The following is a 25410-nucleotide window of genomic DNA, read 5'->3' as shown; positions in this document are numbered from 1 at the left end:
ATTCTAATAAAGACCTCAATACCCAGAATGGAGAAAGTACAAGCAGCAGCCTTTACATAGTTTGTTAGTGCAACTTATTTCAGCTGTGTATGCAGATTATGAAAGTACCACCCAAGTAGTGAAATACAAATATGGAATCAAAGATGAAGAAAATACATCATATGTGTATGTGTGTGTGTGTGGTCACACAGTGAATAAAATCAGGATCACAAAATCAAATGAACACTCATTAACATAATTTATCTGTAAAATATAACAGTAAATACCAGTTGAGTTGTATTTATGTGATAATATGATAATCTTCATCAAATTGCTATAATTTTTTGTTCATTTAACAAATAATCATAATTTGCCATACCCATGTATTTAGCATGCTTGCTAGTGTGCCAAGTGCTGCTGCCTAAATGTTTTTCTCCAATATGTTTTTTCTATTAGAATAAATAAGATCCAAACACAAACCCTTGCCAGATTAGATAGAAATTGATATATGTTAGAATGGAAAGGAATGGAGAAAAGAAAGACTTTATCCCATATAGGTAAAAAGTAAAACATTAACAGAAAAAGAAGGGACATTTGAGTCAGGCTGGAAAGATGATGAGCCAATGACTTTTGTACATTTGGAGACCATAAGAAGGACATTCAGTATTATGAAAAGAGCAAGGAAAACAAAATAAAACAAAAACAAAAACATGGAGGCGAGGAAACTTAGGGACACCAGAAAATTAAGTAAATTTTTGCTTAATTTTGTTTGTTTTTGCTTTCTTTTTGTGAGTGGCTGTGCTATATTTTAGTTAACATCAGGGTATTTGGTAAGTCTGGCTAGGAGTTTATCAACTTTATTAACTTTTTCAAAGAGCTAGCTCCTGGTTTCATTGATCTGTTCTATTGTGTTATTTAAGTTTCTATATCATTAATTTCTGCTCTCACAAATGAGAGGGGAGAAGTAACAACTATCACCAAGAAATAAAAACAATTGTAAGAGAATACCATGAAAAACTATATGCCAACAAAGTGGACAACCTGGAAGAAATAGATAAATTCTTAGAAACATAAACTACCAAAACTGAAACAGGAAGAAATAAAAACCTTGAACAGATGAATAACCAGCCAAGAAATTAAATCAGTAATTTTTTAAAAACCCCAAAAACAAAAGTCTAGGGCCAGATGGCTTCAAAGGTGAATTTTACCAAACATTAAATGTTTTCTTAAAGGAAGAGTTAATACCTGTTCTTCTTAAACTATTCCAAGGAATAGAAAAGGAAGGAAAACTTCCAAATTCATTCTATGAGGCCAATATTACTCTATACCAAAACCAGAGAAAGTCTTTCTCTGGTTTTGGTATAGAGTAAAACCAGACTTTATCTGGTTTTGGTATAATAGAGTATAAAAGAGAACTACAGGCCAATATCCCTGATAAACATGGATGCAAAAATTTCCAATAAAATAGTAGCAAATTTACTTTAACAGTATATTTAAAGAATCATTCACCATGATCAAATGGTTCAGTATTTGCAAATCAATTAATGTGACCTACCACATTAATACAGAAAATTATAAGAACCATAAGATCTTTTCAATATGTGCAGAAAAAAACATTTAACAAAGCAGGGCATCCATTCATGACGAAAACCTGCAACAAAGGAAGAATTATAGGGAATACACCTCAATATAATAAAGGCCATTTATGAAAAACTCACAGCTAATATCATCCTAAATGGGGAAAAAATGAGAGCTTTTTCCCTATGGTCAAGACATGGGGAATAAGACATGGTTGCTCAGTTTCACCACTGATTTAACATAGAGTTGGAAATCCAATAAATTTGGTAAAGTCACAGAATACAAAATCAATGTACAGAAATCTGTGGCATTTCTATACACCAACAATGAAGTAGCAGAAAGAGAAATCAAGGAATCAATTCCATTTAAGTTGCACCAAAAACCATAAGATACCTAAGAATAAACCTAGCCCAAGAAGTGAAAGACCTGTACTCTGTAAACTATAAATAATGATGAGAGAAATTGAAGACAACACAAAGAAGTGGAAAAACATCCCATGCTGATGGATTGGAAGAACAAATATTGTTTAAATGTCTATATTAATAAAAGCAATCTAAACATTTAATGCAATCCTTATCAAACTACCAGTAGCATTTTTGACAGAGCTAGAACAAACAAGTCTTATAATGTGTATGGAACCACAAAAGACCCCAAAAAGCCAAAGAAACCTTGAAAAAGAAAAGAAAAGCTGGAGGTATCACAATTCCAGACTTCAAGTTATAGTACAAAGCTGTAGTGATCAAAACAGTATGGTACTAGCACAAAAATAGATACACAGGTCAATAGAACAGAATAGAAAATCCAAACATGAACGCATAACTATATAGCCAATTAACTTTCAACAAGCAGGAAAGAATATCTAATGGAAAAAAAGATAGTCTCTTTAACAAATGGGGTTGGAAAAACTGCACAGCAACATGCAGAAGAACAAAACCGGACCATTTTCTTACACTATACTTAAAAATAAACTCTAAATGGATTAAAGACCTAAATGTGAGAGAAAACCATTAACATCCCAGAGGAGGACACAGGCAATAACTTTGTTGACATTGGCCATAACAACGTCTTTCTAGATATGTCTCCTGAGGCAAGGGAAACAAAAGCAAAAATAAACTATTGGGAACATATCAAAATGAAAAGCTCCTTCACAGTGAAGGAAGCAATCAACAGACAGCCTATGGAATGGGAGAAGATATTTGTAAATGACGTATCTGATAAAGGGTTCATATCTAAAATATATGAAGAACTTATAAAACTCAAGTCCCCCCAAAATGAATAATCCAATTAAAAAATGGACAGAAGACATGAACAAACATTTTTCCAAAGAATACATACAGATGGCCAACAGACACATGAAAAGATGGTCAACATCACTCATCATCAGGAAAATACTAATTAAATATCACCTCATACCTGTTGGAATGGCTAAAATTAACAATGCAAGAAACAGATGTTGGCAAGGATGGGGAGAAAGGGGATACACTGCACTGTTGGCGGGAATGCAAACTGGTGCAGTCACTCTGGGAAATAGTATGGAGATTCCTCAAAAAGTTAAAAATAGGGGCACTTAGGAGGGTATGTTGGTTAAGCATTTGCCTTCAGTTCAGGTTGTGATCTCAGGGTCCTGGGATAGAGCTCTGCATTGGGATCTTGGCTCAGTGAGAGTCTATTTCTCCCTCTCCCTCTGCCCCTCCACACTATTCATGTCCTCTCTCTCTCTCTTCCTCTCTCTCTCTCTCAAATAAATAAATAAATAAATAAATAAAACCTTTTAAGAAAAAGCTAAAAATAGAACTATCCTATGATCTAGCAATTGCAGTACTAGGTATTTACCCAAAGAACATAATGCAATGTTTATAGCAGCATTATCTTTAGTAACCAAATTATGGAAACACCCCAATTGTCCATTGACTGATGAATTGATAAGAAAACAATTGTATATATAAATAATGGAATATTACTCAACCATAAAGAAGAATGAAATCTTGCCATTTGCAATGACAGATATGGAGCTAGAGAGCATTATGCTATGCAAAATAAGCCAGTCAATGAAAGACAAACATCATATGATTTTTACTCATATGTGGAATTTAAGAAACAGAGCAAATGAGCAAATGGAAAAAAAAAAAAAAAGAGATAGAGAGAGAGAGAGAGAGAGAAGGAGACAAACCAATAAATGAATTCTTAAGAGTTGAGAGTTGAGAACGCACTTTTGGGTACCAGAGGGGAGGCAGGAGGATGGGTTAAATAGGTGATGAGGATTAAGGAGGACACCTGTGTTGAGCACAGGCTATTGTATGGAAGTGTTGAATCACTAAATTACACACCTGAAACTAATACTCTACTGTATGTTAACTAACTGGAATTCAAATGAAAACTTAAAAATAAAAAATCCCAGTGTGACTTTGAATTAAATATGAGCACAATATCTCCATGTGGGTGTAAAAAATAAAGAATAAAAATAAAACAAAATTTTAAAAATAAAAACAATTTAAAAATGGAAAAAAATACTATATTTAAAATAATTCAAAATCTTGTAAATTCTCTGACTGCAGAAAAAAATGCAGCAGGCTGAATTTGTCTTGTAGGCTATACTCTGTGACTCCTGTACTAGACTGAAAGAAACTACTTTCCTTGTCCCTGGTTACCTGTAATGAAAAATGCTAGAAGAAAATATTCTAACCCCTTATTGAAAGTTCTTTGTACTACATTATTTGTTGTCTCTGTAAACTAGAGATAACACTATCGTTAAGTGGTCTTATTATTATACACATAAAATATTCAAGAAGACAGTACTAAAATGCATCTTGACGTTCTTAGGAGTTAAAGATTAAATGAAAATCGTTTTCTCACAATAAAGATGGAAATATGAATCTTAATATAAAACTATTATGGTTACATAGGTGCTTTCATGTAACTGAGGGATAACTTGATGTTGAATACATAAGACAGTTATAAGATGATCTTATGTCCACACAGAAATAGATTTAATCAGAGAAATCACCAGTCCTTCAACTTTAATGCTTTAAGTACCATTTTCAATTAGCAATAACACTCTGTAAGTGTCCAATTAAATCTCAGTTAAATCTTTATTTTAAACAGTAAGTGTGATGGAACGTCCAGTAGGTAAGATGTAGTATTTATACAGTTTGAAGATTTGTGCTAGAGAAAAGAAGAAACCTTTGCTCAGAAAAGCAAATTTTGTTTTATGATTAATTTGTGTTAGGCATATGTCATACTTACTGCTAATTAACACTTACTAAATCAGAAGTATAATAAGTGGGTTTCTATAATTCTATTACATATTTATATACTTATATGCATATATACACTTTTATATAGCTATATATTTATGCTACACTTATTTATATTTTCAATATATAAATAGACTTGAACATAAAGGTAAAAAGGCCTATAGTTAATTATTTGCTACAATTTGGGAATTTGCTACAATTTGTCTACAAACTATGTCAGGTAAGGAACAGTTACTGTTTCATAGCAATATGCAGTAGAATGGAAAATGAATTAGTTTTACAAGCGTATATTAAAAGAAAGATCTTGCATATCAATGTTAAGTAAATACACTGATGAAATCATAATTCAATACTATGTTTGGGGAAGAAGTTTAGAAATCATCTAGTATAACCTAATATCCAAGTGAATTCTTACTTTTTTTTTTTGCAAATTCTGTTTTTTATAGCCTAAAACAAAGTAATTCACTGAAAAGCATATCTGTAGTCCATATTATATACTGGCTATTACGTCCTAGAAAACAGTAAAACAGCCCTACTCTTTTCATATCAGTATTTCCTCCAGCTCCATAGTTAATACCCGGTAATGTTGAAAAAATAACAAAAGAATAAAAAGTATCCATTATATCTTTATTAATCACAGTCTCAGGAGATGATAAAACCCATGCAATATTAAAATTTTGATCAATATTGTGTCATAGTAAGATTCATATACAGGGAATGGAGAAATCCAGATTCTGGGAGTGCTTTGTAGTTTCATTAGCTATATAAGTCCCATCACACCCACTTGATGAGTCATCATGCATAAATTTTGATGAGTCTTAAACTCTCTAAACATTAATTTTTTATCTGTGAAAAGATGACATGAGATTAGAGAATCTTTATGAAACTTTTCAGCTCAGAATTCCCAGGGATGTAGATCTGACTTAAAATTCATGAGCAAGTTTCTAATGAAAAAAGCTCTCAGTTTTAATGGAGTATCTTGTATTTGTATTCTGTATGAACTTGTAGACAAAAGCTGAACTTAGGTATCTGCTGTTTCTACATCAACCTGATTAAGTTCCTATGGGTCTTACCCAAATAGATAAATAAGTGTGTGTGATCATGTAAAAATGTTTCTATGATTCATCCAAAGATTACCTCACACTATTCCCATGTCTGAAGGGCTTATTGACAATTTAGGTAAAGAAATTGTGTTTGGGAACATTTAGATACATCATTTTATTATAAATATTCCTGTCAGCATAAGCCATAAAATGTATGGTATTGCATGTAAGATTATATGTATAGTTAAATAATAACTATTATTTAAATCTAGGATTCTTTATTTCTGTAGCCCAGAAACCATTATAATACATAATGCTTCATTGGTGCTTTTGACACCACCACTATCTACTATATCTCTGACGCTTTACAACTGAATCTAATTTTCGCTCATGATTTTGAAATTGCAATTATATTCTTAGATAAGACTTTTAATCAACTTAATCATATATCATGACTAATGGGAAAAGCATAGAATCAAGATTTATATAAGAAAGCCATGAAAGTTTTGAATTTCCAATAATAAGTTAAATGTCAGCTACATGCTAAATTAGAATAGATTTACATAGTGCTTATTTTTCAGAATATAGGCATTTGAATGGAGCCCAATACACAAAACCATATTTTCATAAAAGTAAGTATCACTTCTCTCTATTCATATTTTGTTACTCTCTGAAAATATGTATTTTATTCCTCATTTCTAAATAGAAATATTGATAAGAAAAATTTTGAAATCTTACAGGAAGCTTTATTTCCCAAAAGACTGGAACTTATCAAAAGCATTCCAGAAACTACCTGGACTATCATGATTTTACTTGAAATATTATCAAGTTTTCAATCATTTACCTAGACATGCTGAGTATTATTCCAATAAGATCACAATTTTCTTGATTGAAATAATGTCATTTGTGATATTTAAAAGGGGATATATTTTATTCAGAAGGATATGACTTGCTTTTTCATATCTTTTGGTGTCCATTATAATCAGACTCACTGGTGCCGCCATTTATAAAATATTTATAAACCTAAAAAGCAAATTCAGCAAATTCTGAATGACTACTACAAGAAATTATCATCTGAAAAAATCCAACTGGTTATTAACCCCATAAATGGGGCTAGAAATAAGATAATGTTACTAATATGTCACTTATCTCAGTGCACAGCTAAGGACATGATACATGATGACCATGGGAAGAGCTACTAAAGGAACATGGAATCAGTATGGGAATAAAGGGAAGTTTCTTTTCAAATACTCTTTCATTGTGCAAAACCAAAAGAAGCAGAGAATAAATTAATTTGGAAGTGAGTATTAATACGTTTCAATACCGACTTGTGTGTAGACTACTATATAAACATTTAGCAAGTATGAAATATATTTTTCTCTGCAATATTCTTTGATTAAACATACTTTGGTGGGCAACATTTACTTTGGTTTTCTTGAGAATTTTAGAAACTTTTCAGTAACTAGTGTTGTTATTCTAAACTGTTTACAAATTAAACTACACATCTGTCTCATTTTCCACGTCCTTAATAAAAGACAAAACACAGCAAAATACACACACAAATAAAAAGTCATGAGTGAACTCCTGATCTAGATATTCATAAGTAATTGAATATATCCTTTCTTGCCTGTTGTTCCTTATGTCACAGAATTTGTAGCTAAAGTCAACCTAAAAATTAGATTTTCTTACACCACCTTTCAATCATTCTTAGCTAAATATTATGAAGATACAAAAAAGGACAGGAAGATAACTGGGTAGAGAAAAGGAAGAGACAGATGAATTTTAGTAGAGTCAATGAAAAGATGTTTTTACTTTCTTTTTTTTTTTTTAGGAGTTTATGGGGAAAAAGAGAAATAAAAAAGGACAAAGAAAGGTAATTAAATATGGCATTCACTGCACCTGCCAATATTATATTGCAAAGAAATGACTAGGCACTGGGGGAAAAAAAATCAACATTTTTTGCCTTCATTCTCTATATTTACCAAAAGCCTGATGGTAAAATGAATGAATAAATGCATGAGTTATAAAATGAATTAAGAAATACATTTAAATACTTTTAAATTAATTTATTTATTTTCATTTTTGTTTCTTGATGAATTTTATCTTTTTTAAATTTTTTATTAAGTACTTTTTTAAAAAAGAAGTAGTTACTGAAGTCTTTAAGATAGTTGTAAAGTGTTCCAGGGAATTTGCTCCCTTACTTCCTCTCCAGCCTGAACTTTTATGCTCCCTGTTTGGTCATTACGCTCTAGTCACAACGACTATCCTCAAACCAGCCAAGCAACTCTTCAGCAAATCTGGAATTCACATACCATTTGGCCCTGAAGTTTCTCCTTAGTCATGTATACGATGGAGTCACTACTTTGATTATGTTATGCTTTTGGCAAGGTTGATCTTAATCTGGGTGGGTTGGACATAATCATCTGAGCCTTCTAAAGCAGAGTTATTTCCAATTGGTCAAAAAAGAAGTCAGAGAGTCTCTTCAGCTGTCCTGAAAGAAAGCAAACACAGGTATTATAAACTGTTAGAGGCAGCCTCGAGGAAATGCCTTCAGGATTCTGGTTGAGAGTCTGCAAGAAGCTGTGGATTGCAGCTCTAAAACCGCACAGAAATGAATTTTGCCAACAACCAGTGAGGAAAGAATCCAGTGAGGAAAAAGAACCGAGAGTCCCAGAGAAATGCAACCCTTGCCCACATTTTGACCTTAGCCCAGAGAGACCTTGAGGAGAAAATCCAGCCTTGCAAAGCCTACAGAAAGTAAGAGGATAAATTTGTGTTGCTGTCATGCTTGTAAGGCAATCTGTTATGCAACATAGAAAATAAGGGAGAGATGAGAGAACTTCATCAAAGCATTAAAGATAATCAAGATATCGCTGGAAGAAGGAAAAGCAAAATACAGAGGTTACCATTAAGTTCTATGTGGAAATTAGGACTATCAGACTACAATTTCATGAAGGAATATAGATCATAACATAAAGTGCAAAGTGGGAATAAAAAGTAAAAGAATGATATGCCGGTGTATGTAATACAAAATAAAATATGATTATGTAAATTGAGAAGATGTGATTACAAAATGTCAATAAATATTTTTAAATACAACATATAAACAAACAAAGAAACATTAAGCCCATTAGAACATTTTCATACAATCTGGAGTTTTGGACTTGGGAATCCAAGTAAAGAATCAATAAAACAAGAGAGGGGCTTTTGGAGGATCAGTATTAACAATGCGCCATAAACTGAAAGATTATGATTAACTCAGCTTCCAACACATGAAGTGGGGGAAAGAGTGAAAAGTCCTACCAGTCCAGTTCATTCCTTCCCTAGCACTTTTAACAATACTCTTGCTTTTCTGAAAAACTCCTACTTGTTCCTAAGGATTTACTTAAATATCACCTTCCCATAGAGACTTTCCTGTATGTTTTACTTAAAGTTGCATTCCTATGCAACTATGAGTCTGACAGCACATTACATGTTTCTTTTCACTTGGAATAACTTTGTTTAATGTGTTACATGTTTTGTGTTTTCATTTTTTTAGTAACTTCCATGAGGGACAAGATTTCTTTTGCTTAGTACTAAACTTCCTCTGCTTATTAATATAGTGCTTGAAAAATACATTTTGAATGAATTAATGATTCAAGGAATGAATTACTGTGGGTGGAATGCATCAAATTAGTCTTTACTTCCCCTTTTCAGAAGGAAGTGATTTTTGAGCCTCAAAAAGTGAATATGTGGAAATGATTCTCATATCCCTCCTGTGCTCTTACATACTTCAACTCAGTAAAACCTTCATCTGACTGACAAACCGGAATTTTGAACCTAAAGATCTAAAGTTATAGTTAATAGGGGCCATTAACCCACTGACACCCACATGAAGTAATGTTTTGGATCACTGTCTTTTTTCTATTATGGCAATAATTTTTGGACCTAAAAAGGACTATTTCAGGTAATTGTGTCTAAAATTTAAAATATATTTCCATGAATATATGTTTCTAAACTTGTCTCTTTTTTCTTTTGTTTTCTAGTTCTTTACAATGGTCCGCCCTCCTCTGATTGAACAGTTTCCTCATAGGTATTTATATTCTTTCTGTCTGGGCTTTATAAGAGTCCTGACAACTCTAGAAAATGCATTTCCTCTGGAAATGATGATTGAATAAAAACTGAAAGGATGTCTACCATATATGGTTGTTTCTATTTAAAAGCTCTGTTATAGTCTACATTGGAAAAAAATCACTTATACAGTTGATCTGTCCATTATCTACTGTACCAGAAATATTTTCAGTAATATATATATATATATATTTTCTCATTGTCACAGTTATAATTGTACACATACTTTTCCCCCCAAATCAATTAAATAATGTTTCAGATTAAGTAAAATAAAAGAGAGAAAATCTGTGTTACCTGGCTTCAGAAAAAAAATGAACATTTACTTTATTTCCTAGTAAGGAACTTGGATACAAAGAATGCTAGTTTGAGAACAATGAGAAAAATTTCTCAATGGAATTACTTTACTTTTTTTCTTTTAAAAAGTGATTGATGACAGAAGTATGATCAAATTTATGACATAGTATAGCTCCTCTTTTTAAATGCTAAGGCATAAGGAATTCCCTTTTATAAGATGTTTGTCTTTTTTCTCAGTAAATCAGAGAAAGCAAACTAAAAAAAATAGAATAATCCTCAAAAAATCAAATAGATTTGTTGAGAACATCCAATATTCTATATTGTATTTTAAAACACCTTAGAGCACTTTAGAGCATCCTATATTTCTACCATTTTATAGAGATTTCAAAATGCTTACAAAAGCATACTAACAAAGAAGAAAAGGTTTTTTGTTTTTGTTTTTTTAATTGAGACCCTAATAAGGAAGGGAACTATTACTTAGTAACTACTCTGCTAAGTATTCTGTGTTCTGTGTCAATTAATATCACAACTTTCCCCTAGTAGACATCCTCACCCCATCTTACCAGTGAAGAAAATGAAGCCCATATTATTTAATTTGTGGAAGTTAAATGAAGCTAAAAAGTTTTAACACCACCATTCAACCAAGAAGTAGTGTTTGCTTCCTTCATCTCTGTTGTTCATATCTTAGTCTCCTCTGTTATCAGGCATTCAGTTAACAGATGTTTATTGAGTAGTTCTTGTGTTTAATATTCTGTTCTGGTCAACAGAATCATAGAGGTAGTGAAGGAGTCTGTTTATAAGTCCGCCTTCTGTGTTTTTAAACTGCATATGAACATAATTGTCTCCTACCTTTGAGTTAAGTAGTTCTCCTTCATTAAATATCATGCTCCCTCAAATTTGGTCCCTCTTCTGAGCAAATGAGGTCTACGTGTAGTCAGAAAAGGATAAACAGGTATATAATACTAGTTTTTTTCTTACTATATGTATTTTTTATTCACTCTTAAAATAAATCAGATGGTTGTCATTAAAATACTTAACTTTCCCACACTGGTGGGGCAAATGTGGACCATTAAACGTCTCTCTAATTTTGTGTTTATGGGTAGCCACAAATTATACAACAAGCTCTCTCTACTGCTGGGGATGTTAAAATATGTCTCAGAAGGCAGCTGGGTAAGGGCTTTTAGATTGCAAATTGATATGGTTTTGTCACTGTTCAAATTGTTTTGAAGTTTTAAATAAAATGGAAAAATAAGAAGAAACAGTTCACCCTTAATAAAACAATAGTTAAAAGCCTACTGTATCTACAAGATACAACTGTGCCTTCCATTTCTCTATAAATTGAAGAGATGCATCTTGGTTCAGTATACAGCCCAAAATAAGTGCGAGCCAATTATCTGATTTTAAAAATGGTCCTAGGTCAATTATTTGATGTTTTTAAGTTGGGATTCTCATTCATGCATGAAAAATAAATTTTCCATCTGGAAATTTGATAAGAAATCTTTGTATTGGGGGGATCTGGGTGGCTCAGTTACTAAACATCTGCCTTTGGCTCAGGTCATGATCCCAGGGTCCTGGGATAGAGCCCCATGTTGGGTTCACTGCTTGGCGGGAAGCCTGCTTCCCTCTCCCCTCCCCATCCTTGTGTTCTTGCTCTCACAGTCTCTTTCTCTCGATCAAATAAATAAATAAAATCTTAAAAAAAAAAAAGAAATCTGTGTATTATAAATTCAAAACCAGATGTATATAAAGTATATATTTTGTTTTGAATCTAATTAGCCATGGCTTAAATAAAAAGTAAATCCAGACAAACTTCATTACTTCTCAAATTATATTTTGAACCATTAGCTTGTTTCATTTTCAGTGAGTTAACTCTAAGGAAAAATACTGTAACTGAAGATAAGCAACTTATTTTTTACATATAAAATTATCAGATATTTTTGGCATACATCAAAGATGTTTGTTTTTCTTGTCATTATCATTTTGATTGACAGATCCTTTAACACATTACACTGCCAAAACCAAATAAAACTGTAGCTACGTAAAGGAACATTATAAAAGTGCCAAAATATTTTTTAAATGAGAAATAAAATAAATTTCATAATTATTATGGTAACCACTTCATAGCATTAAAATATTCAGCCACAGTTAGAAAGCCAAGCTTTTACAACTTCCCCAATATCTCTCCTACTATTGAAATTGATAACAATCTATTGAAGTTCTCCGGATGCGCTAATTATAAAAGGCAAAGGAGGAATTTATAAATGTAGGACTTGACCTGCTCTTACGTAATCAATAAGTCTATAGCAATTAATATCAGAGTTTGGGTTTCCTCAATTTATGACCAACCAACACTTCATATATAAACCTTCAAGCTCTGGTACATTTACTCATATTTTAAAAAGCAATGTTTTCGTTCTTATATTGATTTTTTGCTATTTTTTGTAGTTATTTATTTAGTGCCTTATTTTCCAAAGCGTTTGAGCCAATACCTCAATGCAGGCATGTGTACGTGATTAAAATATATCTCTACCAAAATTAGTCTGAGACATGCCTAAGGCAAATCTCCCTAAGAAACCGTGAATGTTCCAGATCTCTTAGATTCTATTGATCCATATTATTAAATATATTTTAAAAGGTAACTTCACCCACATTCCCCCTATGCTTCTATATCTATTAACCCCAAGTTTGGTTTCACAGATATGTAAGGACAGATTCACATCAGCAATAATTACATCATAGTTCTTAGTATTGTTTGTGTGTGTGCATGCATACGTGATGTGTTTAGAAATAAACAGTAATTGCTGTTGAACTCTATTTTAAGAACAAAGCAAAAAATGAGATATAGTGGCAATACTTTTAAGTAACGCCTGATGATTCTTTATTAAGTGTCAAACTAATTTTATGTGATGATTTTGGTGATGGTGATTGTGGTAGTAGTAGTAGTACTAATAGTAATAATTTAGTGATTTTGTGTAGAATAAAAGATTAAAGTAAAAGGAGAATGAAGAAAAGAAGGATTAGGGAATAAGAAAAAGGGAAGAAGGGGAAGATAGAGAAAAAGAATGAAAACCAATTAAAATGATGTAACAGAAATGAATATCTTCTTTAGTAACAATTATTAACTACTTTAAAAGAAAAGTATGTACACATTATTAGAATGTTATCATTTAAATAATTAAACGTGTATGTATATAAAATTCATTCACTTAAATTCAAGTTAATATTAGCCCATGTTTTATCAGTTGATTAAATTTTGTTTCTTTTAACTGAATATTTAAAAATAAAATGTATTGTATTAACTTTATCACATTTTTATTACTAAATTTGACTTGGCCATCTAGCTCAACCATTTCAAGTCCTCATTTAGCAAAGGGAAATGGAGATTTTTAAAATTCACTGCGTGGGACACTGGCCGTGCTCCGCCCATATCCACCAGGATTCTCCCACCATTTCCGGGTCATCTTCTGTGTGCTTTTCTGACCAAGGGTCTCTCCTACTATTCCTCTTCTGGGCAGCAGGTAGCTAGAAGAGTCTGGGAGGTAAGTTGCTCTAGAGCCTGAGTCCTTCGTGTTAGGGCCGAACAAACTCTGAGGCAAAACTTATCTTGCGGAGGAGCCCGGGTGTTGGAGTCTGTGCATGGTTGCCACTGCTTCCAAGTCCTCCTTCCTCCTTCCCCCTTCCCCTGACTACAGCCTCTCAGAAGCACTTTCTTAGCAAAGGACCCCCACACACATTTTTGTCTCAGGTCGCCTCTAGGGAACCTGACTTCAAACAACTGTGAAACAAATATACGAATTGAGAAATTAAGTTTTGGATTTTTTGTGAATATCAGAATTTAGAAATTTTATTACTAAGACCAGAAAATATTAAAAATGGGCATATGTAAAAGCCAAAGCTGAATTATCAGTTTTTCCTGCTGGTATTGGCCTGGGTGTTTTGGAGGTGAGTGTAGTCACAGTGGTTCAAAGGTAGAGAAGAGGTTGTTAGTTTTTGTTATTATTGCAAAATACAAATCCTGAAAATTATAGGTATCTCAAAAGTTCGTGGTACTTACGATATCATATGGCATCAACAAATTTAATTACTATTATACAAAGACGAACTAAAGTATTTTAAGTATTTAAGAAAATTATGTACTATATTGCGACGCCTGGGTGGCTCAGTTGGTTAAGCCGCTGCCTTCAGCTCAGGTCATGATCCCAGGGTCCTGGGATCGAGTCCCACATCGGGCTTCTTGCTAGGCAGGGAGACTGCTTCTCTCGCTGCCTCTGCCTGCCACTCTGTCTGCTTGTGTGTACTCTCTCTCTTTAAATAAAATCTTTAAAAAAAAAAAAAAAAAGAAAGAAAATTATGTACTATATATGTACGTATAATAGAACTGACTAGATCTGTGTTCATACCATTCTGTGTGCCATAATGTTTATATCTAACTTTATTATATTTCTTTCTTTCTTTCTTTTTTTTTTTTTTTTAAAGTTTACGGACTTTATTTTCTCATTATGGCTTTTCTATATCCTTTCTTTAAAAAAATCCGAGCTTTGCGCAGTGGCAGTATCATAGCTAATGAGGTTTATCTGAGGCGCAATTATTGCTAATTGAAAAAAAAAATCCAGTATAGTCAACATCAGTGTTATGTGAGCTTTAAGTTGTGGTTTTGATTTGCATTTCCCTGATGGTAAGCAATAATGATGAACATCTTTTCATATTTCTATCGACCACCTGTGTGTTGGAGAAATATCTGTTCATGTCTTCTGCCCATTTTTACTGGATTATTTATTTATTTATTTTTGGAGGTGTGTTTTTTAAGTTCTTTCTGTGTTTTGTATACTAACCCTATATTGGATAGGTCATTTGCAAATACCTTCTCCCATTTAGTAAGTCATCTTTCAGTTTTGTTGTTTCCTTTGCTTTGCAGAAGCTTTTATTTATTTATTTATTTTAAAGATTTTATTTATTTACTTGAGAGAGAGAGAGAGAGAGAGACCATGAGCAGGAGTGGGAGTTGCAGAGGGAGAGGGAGAAGCAGGCTTCACACTGAGTAAGGACCCCAATGCAGGACTCAATCCCAGGACCCTGGGATTATGACCTAAACCAAAGGCAAGACACTTAACCAACTGAGCCACCCAGGTGCCCCATAGTCCCAATAGTTTATTTTTGTTTTTCTTTCCTTTGTTTGCCTTAGGAGACATCTAGAAAAATGATGCTATGGCTGATGTCAGAGAAATTATTGCCTGTGCTGTCCCCTAGGATTTCTATGATTTCAGGTGTCACATTTAGGTCCTTAAACCATTTTAAGTTTATTTTTGTGTGTGGTGTGAGAAAGTGGTCCAACTTCATTCTTTTGCATGTAGCTGTCCAGTTTTCCCAGCACAATCTGTTGAAGAGACTCTTATTGCATATTCTTGCCTCCTTTGTCAAAGATTAATTGGCCATTTCATCATTTGTTTATTTCTGAGTTTTCTATTCTGTTCTATTGATCTCTGTGTTTATTTTTGTGCCAGTACCATACTTTTTTGATTACTACAGCTTTGTGGAATCTGGAAATCTGAATTATGATGCCTCCAGCTTTCCCTTTCTTTTTCAAGATTGCTTTGGCTGTTGGGGGGTCTGCTATAGTTCCATACAAATTTTAGAATTGTTTATTCTAGTTCTGTGAAAAATGCTGTTGGCATTTTGATAGGAATGGATTTTCTATATTCTTTTATAATGCCTTCTCCTCAACAAAAATACTTTATGTGTACTATAATATTTCAATAGGAAAAAAATGAGAGAAATTGTCTGGATATAGAGATAGAAGCATTAAAAATTTCTGTCTCCTCAATTTCTAATTTTAAAGCTTTTATAAATTATTTTCTAGCAAAGATATTAAAAATATTATTGATATTCATTTTGGGCAGAGTCATAGAAAGAATTCTTTGGACATTCATAGTTGTATATTCCTTATTAGGAAACTTGGTATCATATGGTTCACACAAATTAGTTTTTAGTCAGGAATGAGAGATCGTAATTCTTACTAGAATTTTATAAAGGGAATAATGCACAAAATTATTTACCCTATGTAATAAGTCCAGGGAAAGATGTATCTGAAATTCAATATATATTATTATAAGGACAGTATTTCTTTATGTTCCTTAGCTCTGCTTCTTTTACCCCAACTGCCATTCTTTTCACCTAATTCTCAACTGAGCTATTTCTATCCAGTAGTAAAAATGGTGAGAGGCAATACCAAACTTATATTTTGTCAGGTAAGCAAGTCTATAAAAAGTGCATGCCTTTTTCCTACAAGCTTGACATAAATCCATGTATGACTTTATCAGCTCAGGAGGTGACAGTGAGATCTAACCACTGTATCAAAGGAAATGTATAACCTAACCTAAGCTGAACCATATACATTAAGAGATGGAGAAGCTCTATAATCAGAAGGGAAAGTGGGTATCACACAGATAAAAGCAAAAGATGTTCAGGATAATATTAGACCTAGGATGTCACCAGGTTAAAGTCCTGTCTTCAAATTGCTAGATAGTAGGGTCTTCTCACGTATCAAAGAAATTGATTGGAAGCCAGGCAGAAATCACAAAAGAGAAATCCAGGAAATGGAAGAAAGTGGTCAATGTATATTGACTCCAAGTTGGTGTGTTTAGTCTTATGAGAAAATGTGCAGTTGAATGAATCTGACAAGATGGAAGCAGTTTCTTTTCTTTTTGAAATTTCTTAAATGAGACTCATTAACAGCTCTCTTAATCTTTTTCCCGTTTATCCTTGTGTGTATCAGTGTTGATTGCAACATACCTATTTTCAAATTTATAGCATTTGTAATAGATTGTGAGATTATTTATTTTATAATATAGACAATAATAGATTGTTTATTCATATTTAATTTATTATCTTATTTGTCAATTTGTTTATCTCTTTGGCCAATATTATTAGTTGCTTACCAGGTGTTGGGAACTATTCTTAAGATAGGCATGCAAAATTGTTAGCACTTATTTTGTCGTCTTATAGATCTCAATGTCTAATTACAAGTGATACAGGTAAAATATCGCAGCAAGGACTATATTCCACCATAATACCTTTATAGTACATGTCACAATATCTGACACATAGTAAATGCTCTAGATCTTTCATAAATAGATAAATAAATGCACAAATGGATAAAACTGGGTGATGGGAATTTAAAACGGCACTTGATATGATGAGCACTGGGTATTATATTCAACTAGTGAATCATTGAACATTATATCAAAAACTAATGATGTACTATCCCTTGGCTAATTGAATTTAAATAAAAAATAAAATACTATCAAATGTATTTTCTGTATATATGAATCATTGAAAAATAAACAAAACATTTAAAATACATTTCAGCCAAATCATATTTTTCCCCAAATTAAAGGGATACACTAATATTCATTTATGTAACTATTTAATTAACCATAAATATTCTTTATCCTTATGTTTTAGAAGGAATTTTCATGGAGTGATTTGGATAGCTTTTTTGATTTCAAAAATATGTACTAATTTAAAATGATTAAATTGCTTCCTAAGAAAATATATTCTACTGCCATATAGAGATATGAAAATGATTTTATTATCCTTCCATAAAAATTATTACCATAGCGTTTACTTATGGACAACATCACTGTAATGTCCCCTTTGATAGCAGAAAAAACACAGATATCTGAAATTTCACATGTTGGTGTTTGATTTCTCTTCACATCACTTAATTGACATTAAAAAAAAGTGATTCAAAAAAAGTGATTCAAATTAGATAAATGTGAGTTCAAGAGATGGTTGGAAAATAACTATTTTGCTTTGATAAGTTTTATGAATGCTACTACATTATATGTATTTACCAAAAATATTGATCATGGAAAATTTGTACTTTATCCAGTGGAGAGCTCTTGGGTGCAATAAAAACAAACAAACAAGCAGAAATTATATGTGTTAATTAGTTCTCACCAAGAAACAGTAAGGTAAAATTTGGAGTACTGAAAATAAGAAAATACAGAAAATAGTCTGGGAAATGAGAAACACTCTAGTTTTATATAGCAAACAACATTTTTAGGGGGTATATATTTGTTTGGGCTTTCATGACAAAATACCAGAGACTACAAGACTTAAGCCGAAGTACATTTCTTACAGTTCTGGAAGCTGGAAAGTCCAAGTTAAAGGTCCAGAAGGGTTTGGTTTCTGGTGGTCTCTCCTCCTGGCTGACAGCAAATTTGTCCTTACCTGGCCATTCCTCTGAGTAAACAAACACTGAGGAAGGGAGGCTGAGGAGGAGCTTGGATTGGGGCTCCTCCTTATGACTTCACTTAATCTTAAATATTTACTTAAAAGACTCATCTCCAAATATAGCTATAACCGGTGTTAAGGCTACATTTTGAGAGGATATATTCAGTCCATAATAATATAAGCGATACCTAACAATAAGATACTTAGTTTAATTTTATTCCTGTTTTTCCTTTCCTGTGAGTTCTTTACTTAGTGTGTTCACTCAGTTTCAAAATAATTGAAGAAAATCAAATTTTCTATAGCCAGCTTTGTAACTATAGTTTTTAATAAAATTGTATAGCATATTTAAAAGATGCGAAGTGAGTAGATCTTAAAAGATTTTGTCATAAGAAAAAATTTTATAACTATATATTGTGATAGATGTTAACTAGACTTACTGTGATCATTTAGCAATATGTGCAAATATTGAATCATTACATTATACAGCTGAAACTAATATAACGTATGCCAATTATACTTCAATAAAAAGAAAGAAAATCAAATTTTATCATTTACTACACTGAATTTGAGAAATGTAATTTTATACTGTTTTTAAACCAAAATTGCCATAGAAAGACTGTTAATTTTATTATATAGTGTTATTTAAGTTATTAATACTATTCACAGTTTTTCCTTAAAACAAATATTGGAAAAATTCTATGGAAACTCGAATTTGGACACAGAATAATATTGTCTCCTGAGGAATAATGGATAATATATATATTCATTTCTGCCCTCTGGTTTCTAGCACAGAGCTAGAAACCTTGTAATTTCCTGAGTGATAAGAGCATTAGGGGCATCTTTGTTCTGATATTTGGTCTTTGACTCCAGTTCCTGATACAAAACTTCTGAAACCTTTGTAGTTTCCTGGGTGATAGGGATGTCTTTTGTTCTAGTGAGGTGGTTGGGTGGCTGCTGGATGGCTCCTCGATGGGGGCTGGTCACTGAAAGACAAAGCCATGATTAGAAGCTTGAAGATTTCAGCCCCATTTACCATTCTTTCGAGAAGGAATAAAGGCTGAAAATGGAATTAATGATCCATGATTGAGTTTTCATAAAAATCCTAATAATAAGCATTCAGAGAACTTCTAGGTAGGTGAACATGTGGAGGACATGGATGTTCCCACCCCCTTACCATATACCCTGACCCACTCGTGTCTTCCATTTGGATGCCCCTTTATTATATCCTCTTATAATAAACCAGTAAATATAACTAAAATGTTTTTCTGAATTTTGTGAACCCCTGTAGCAAATGAATTGAACCTGAGGGGGGAGGGTCGTTGGAATCTTCACTCCATAAGCTGATTGATCAGAAGTCCAGATGACAGTCTGGGTTTGGGACTGAAGTTGGGGTCGAGGATAGTCTTATGGGACTGAGACCTTCGCTGTGAGATAGTGTTAGAGTTGGGTTAAATTAGAGGTCAACCAGCTGATGCAAAGAATTGTATAGGGGAAAAAACCTCCACACATTGGTGATGTGAAGTAAAAGTGTTTTGTGTGAGTAGTAAAGGAGACTGACAAGAAGGAAAAAAAAAAAAAAAAAACTTAGGAAAGAAGAACTTTCTATTTTTTTCCCTACATAGGAAGGAAAAAGCTGAGTTTTTTTTTTCTTTTTATCTGTATTTTCAGTTCTTATACACATTTAGAATTTCTCCATCTTCTTGGAAAAATGAAGGTGTTGTCTTTGATCTTGCACAGAATACTTGAACTGACAATCAATAAATTTTTGCCATTAGTACCTTGAAAAAGTTATTTGATTTCTTAGTTTCCTCAGTTAAACAAAGAAGGTGAACATACAAGGTATATTATCTCTTTATTCTCTGGTTTTCTGAAATATATTTAAGAATTTACTTCAGCTCCTGCTTTTTTTTTTAATTTTTAATTTTTTATAAACATATATTTTTATCCCCAGGGGTACAGGTCTGTGAATCACCAGGTTTACACACTTCACAGCACTCACCAAAACACATACCCTCCCCAATGTCCATAATCCCACCCCCTTCTCCCAAACCCCCTCCCCCCAGCAACCCTCAGTTTGTTTTTTAAACCATTCTCTAATTTGCTCTATTCCTCAAAATTGGATATTCCAATAAGCTAATCATGTATCCATAAGATAATTTCATATGAGTTCAAGTCAGCCTTAATTTTTAAAAGAATCTTAGCAAGATCAGTAGCCCTCTTTGCCCAGTCAGTTACTTAGACCAAAGTGATATTTCCTGAATGTTAATTCAGTGGGTCAGCTACTGATTCTGGGTTTTTTCACTGAACCATTTCTTTCCTAATCCTTCCTTCCCAGGCACTTGTTTTTGGTTCTTAGACCTTTTGATGGAGAAAAGGAGGATTGAAAGGTGTAAATAGGGGGACCTGGGTGGCTCAGTGGGTTAAGCCACTGCCTTCAGCTCAGGTCATGATCTCAGGGTCCTGGGATCGAGTCCCGCATCGGGCTTTCTGCTCAGCAGGGAGCCTGCTTCCCTCTCTCTCTCTGCCTGCCTCTCTGTCTACTGTGATCTCTGTCAAATAAACAAATAAAATCTTTAAAAAAAAAAAAAGAAAGGTGTAAATATTCATTATATTATTATAGTCTTCCAAAATCTCTGATAACCACTTTAAATACATTATCTTTCTTTTTCTATAACTTTTTAAAAGTAAGTCATACGTGAGGAGTTTGAATACTGAAATTCACCAGGTGTTGGAATGAAAATTTAGATGTACCTATCCAAAATCCATATTCTCCTCAAACCATGTTAACATCCCAAATCAAATCTTTTATAATGTTACTTTCTCTGCTCCATTATTCTGTTTTACATGGTCTCTTCTTAGTTTCTGTTGCATTGCTGACCACTAGAGGTCTCCCCACTTTTTGGAAAACTAAACTCTGCCTCTAAATCTTTCCTATCTGGCACCTCATCTCCATTTTTTGCTTTCTCTGTTCTCAATGGTGAGGAAGTAAGTGGTGAGTTGATTTTACTCTTCCATCAGCTTTTCTTCTAACTCCAGATTATTAACTGATTCTATGGGTTCCCTAAATCTGCCCACAAAATCAGGATTTGGGGGCAGATCCTGATCCAATTGTCATTGGATTTGGGGATCAGCAGCCATATTTTAAAAAAACTTCCATTTACATACCTCTATTTCTCTGGTAAAATCTTCACAAACAAATCTTTGTTTCTTTGGAGGCATTGTTATGCTTTCCTTCCAATTTTCAAGGTTTAGACTATTTTCCCAAACATAACCATATTCAAAACAATAATATACAACTTAGAAAATATTTGACTTATTTATCTTTTATTTGTCTTATTTGTTGTGGATATTATTTCTGTGTTACCAATACATAATTGTAATATAATACAATATATTAACAATACAATCCTCTTGTTGTTGTCATTATTTTGAAAGTTTTCTCTCTTTCTGGGGTCATTTGGTTGCTTGGCAGATGGGGAGAAATATATCTTCACATTAAGAAAGGTTAAAATAGGGGTGCCTGGGTGGCTCAGTGGTTTAAGCCGCTGCCTTCGGCTCAGGTCATGATCTCGGGGTGCTGGGATCGAGTCCCGCATCGGGCTCTCTGCTCAGCGGGGAGCCTGCTTCCCTCTGTCTCTCTCTGTCTGCCTCTCCATCTACTTGTGATTTCTCTCTGTCAAATAAATAAATAAATAAAATCTTTAAAAAAAAAAAAAAAGGTTAAAATATGCGTAGTATAAAAATACACTTTAAAAAACCTTGGTTTTAGTGCTTTTATGACTTGTGATATAATTGTAGGTAAAATATGTAAAAATTAGTTTTTTCTGGTGTTATTTATAACACCTTTGTCTTATTTTAAAAACTAGATAGTACTTAGTTGTGTGTACATTATTTTAATTTTGCCATACATTCATATTATTGGAAAGTTATAGACCCAGTGTTAAAAAATGCTTATCTCAGGATAGTGGAATAATATATAATAAAAAAATTGTTTATTTGTGCCTTATTCTAACTTCCAATTTCTGCATTGGAAATGGATTTCCTTTGTAATAAGCATATAATATATAATAATGTTTTAATGTAAAAAACAGTATACACCAAAGAAAGTACTTCTTAATAAAATAACTTGTCATAGTGTGTATTTATGTTTAGGATGAAATAATCATGCAAGAACAATTTGTAATCTGCAGTATGTATTTTAGTAAGAAAAGAAGACATAAAAAATACTTGAACTGTCTTACTAAATGAAAATGAAAACCACCATATAGCTTTGTAGAGGGTATTTATCTTCATTAGATAGTGATTCTTTATTATATGCCCCTTTGGTGATTCCTTTGGAAAAGAATTTTTTTTTTCATTTTAAAATAAGTTGATTTTTATATTTTCTAATGACCATGTAGGAATTTGTGTAAGACACCACAGAATGAATACATGATGAACCAGAAAAGAAAGTTAAGAAAGCAAAGGGTAACTCTCATCACACAGTGCCACAAACACAAGAGACATTTATTTTATACCACACTAGGGATCATATGTTGAACAAGGAATGTAGGATCTTACAGAGCAAACAGCATTGTAGAGCAACACGAATGTGAAAGTTTATGGAATGTTCACAGAACTTGAACATTGCATGGCTCACAGACTTAATATATTGCGGTTTTGTTGCTGAAGTATGGTCTTCTGGTTTATAAGTAAAGATATCACTGATCATATTAACTGAAGAAATATTCTAAGTTTTCAATGAGGAAAGAGGTTGAATTTGTGTAAGGTGATTTTAAGTTGCTCATGGGCCAAGAGTAAAAAGATATCTGATGGTCAGTTAGAAATATTCTTTCACAGTTTAGGAAGAAGAGAAGAGTTGTAGCTCTGGAAATCTACAAGAGTATTTTTTTAATCCATAAGTGTAAGTTTGCCCAAGATGACACTTAGATGTCTCATCATCCAAAAGAAGAGAAATGCCAGCATCTTAAGGATTTAAAAAGCAGGAGGAAGAACAGCAAATAATATAGACTCAGAAGTAGTTTTTAGTCAATGTAGAGACTATTTAGGCAGACTGTGGTGTCTGAAAACCAAAGGAGAAAATTTCAGGGACATAGGTCAATGATGTTTTATAAGGCAAAGTGGATATAAACTTTTACCATTCACACCTATGACGGTCCTATAGATTTTCCATCAATCAATGTTCATAATTAATATTTTACATTAAATACTCTAATGGAAGGAAATAATCTGAGTTATTGATATATTATATTATATTATATTATATTATATTATATTATATTATGCCCTGGAGGTTTAGTGGCTCCTTCTTTTTTATCCTTTAGGGAAGAGTATCATAGCCAGTATCCACCTATCACCTACAAATACCACCAAATTTCATCTCTCACTACAGAACAGTTTGGTGAAAACTGGGGCTCAGAACTGATCTTCAGTGTTATTATCTTTGGAGCGAACTGTATTACAGGGGAGCTTTGGAATAAACTGTACTGGGACTCTGGGAAGGTCAGCATTAATGTGCAGGGATCAAAAAGGTATGTGATAAGTTTTCAAGATTAAATTTAATTATGCATACACAGCAAAATGCAAATTTATCTAATGAGCAAGGACCAAAATGGTAGGTGATAAATTTTCAAGATTAAATTTAATTATATATTCTCAGCAGAATGCAAATTTATCTAAATATATATAAGTTTAACTAGTATTCATTAGGGAAACAATACTAGACAATCAAAAATGAAACTGGCTGACGTATATATATGTTGTTCAGATTTACAGCCTAATTATAGCAGTCTACACACCTTGGAACAAATGTATCTAAAGCTGCTAATAATAAATCATGATGAATATATGGATTTGGGGAATGTAATAAATGAGAAATTTATATAGTAAACGTTATAGTAAGTGTTATATAGTAAAGTTTCTTGCTTTTTTCTCCATTGCTATACTGACAGTTATAAAAACATTAACATTTCACAGTTCTGTTAGAGTTAACTAGAGCCTTGGCCCAACAATTGTTACTGAAATGGAAATATATTAGATAGTACAAACAAGCGTTTATGCTCTTGAATATTAGAAGTAACCAAAGAGAATTATCAAAAGGAAAAAAAAATTAGATTGATTTTAAATGAACTTTCTTTCTTTGAGATCTATAATAAAAATCAAAGCTTTTTTCTCCCTTTGTCTTTTGCTTGAGGTTAACTTATAAGAAAAGTCATCAATATGAGACAATTAACAGAATATAGAGCTATAATGAAGAAAAAATAATGTTGAAAAATAAAAAAAAGTTCTTATCTTTGGATAGATAAACATATGCATATATTCATTTTTAAAGGTATAAATTTTCTTTTTCAATGTTACTTGTGGGTGCCTGGGTCGCTCAGTTGGTTAAGTAGCCAGCTATTGGTTTCAGCTAAAGTCATGATCTTTTGGTCATGAGCTCAAGCCCCACTGGGAACTGGGCACTCAGCATGGAGTCTGATTCATATTCTTTCTCCCTCCACCTTATCCTCTGCTTTTCCCCCAGTTTGTGTGCTCTGTCTCTCTAAAATAAATTTTAAAAAATATTTTTAAAAGGTGTTATTTATTTAAGAGAGAGAGCACATGAGTAGAGAGAAGGACAGAAGGAAAGAATCTTAAGCAAGCTCCTCACTGAGCACAGAGCCCAAAGTGGGCCTTGATCTCATGACCCATGAGATCATGACCTGAGGCAAAATCAGAAGTTGGTAACTCAACCAACTAAGCCACCAATGCACCCCAATAAATAAAATCTTTTTAAAAAATGTTATTTGTGCTGATTATTTCATACAGTATTTATGTTATGTGTTTACTTAATAGTTATTTATTAAGGTTCTTTTATCATAGAAATTGCTCCAAGTTATACAAAAACTCAAATCTCAGGGACCATCTGGGAAGCTTAT

At 32.7% G+C, this 25410-nt stretch overlaps 1 pseudogene across 1 annotated transcript in view; it reads left to right on the top strand.

The window, feature by feature from the left end:
- The first annotated feature begins 8398 nt into the window (after positions 1-8398).
- Positions 8399-25410, top strand: part of LOC309844389 (elongation factor 1-delta pseudogene) — a 51043-nt pseudogene continuing 34031 nt past the window's right edge. The window contains exon 1 of the transcript in view: positions 8399-8501. The product of the transcript in view is annotated as an elongation factor 1-delta pseudogene (transcript). The remainder of the gene's footprint in view (positions 8502-25410) is intronic.

The sequence above is a fragment of the Mustela nivalis genome (assembly GCF_964662115.1).
Source record: "Mustela nivalis genome assembly, chromosome: 1".
In the NCBI taxonomy this organism is placed as follows: domain Eukaryota; kingdom Metazoa; phylum Chordata; class Mammalia; order Carnivora; family Mustelidae; genus Mustela; species Mustela nivalis.
This window is presented reverse-complemented; position numbering and strand designations above follow the sequence as displayed.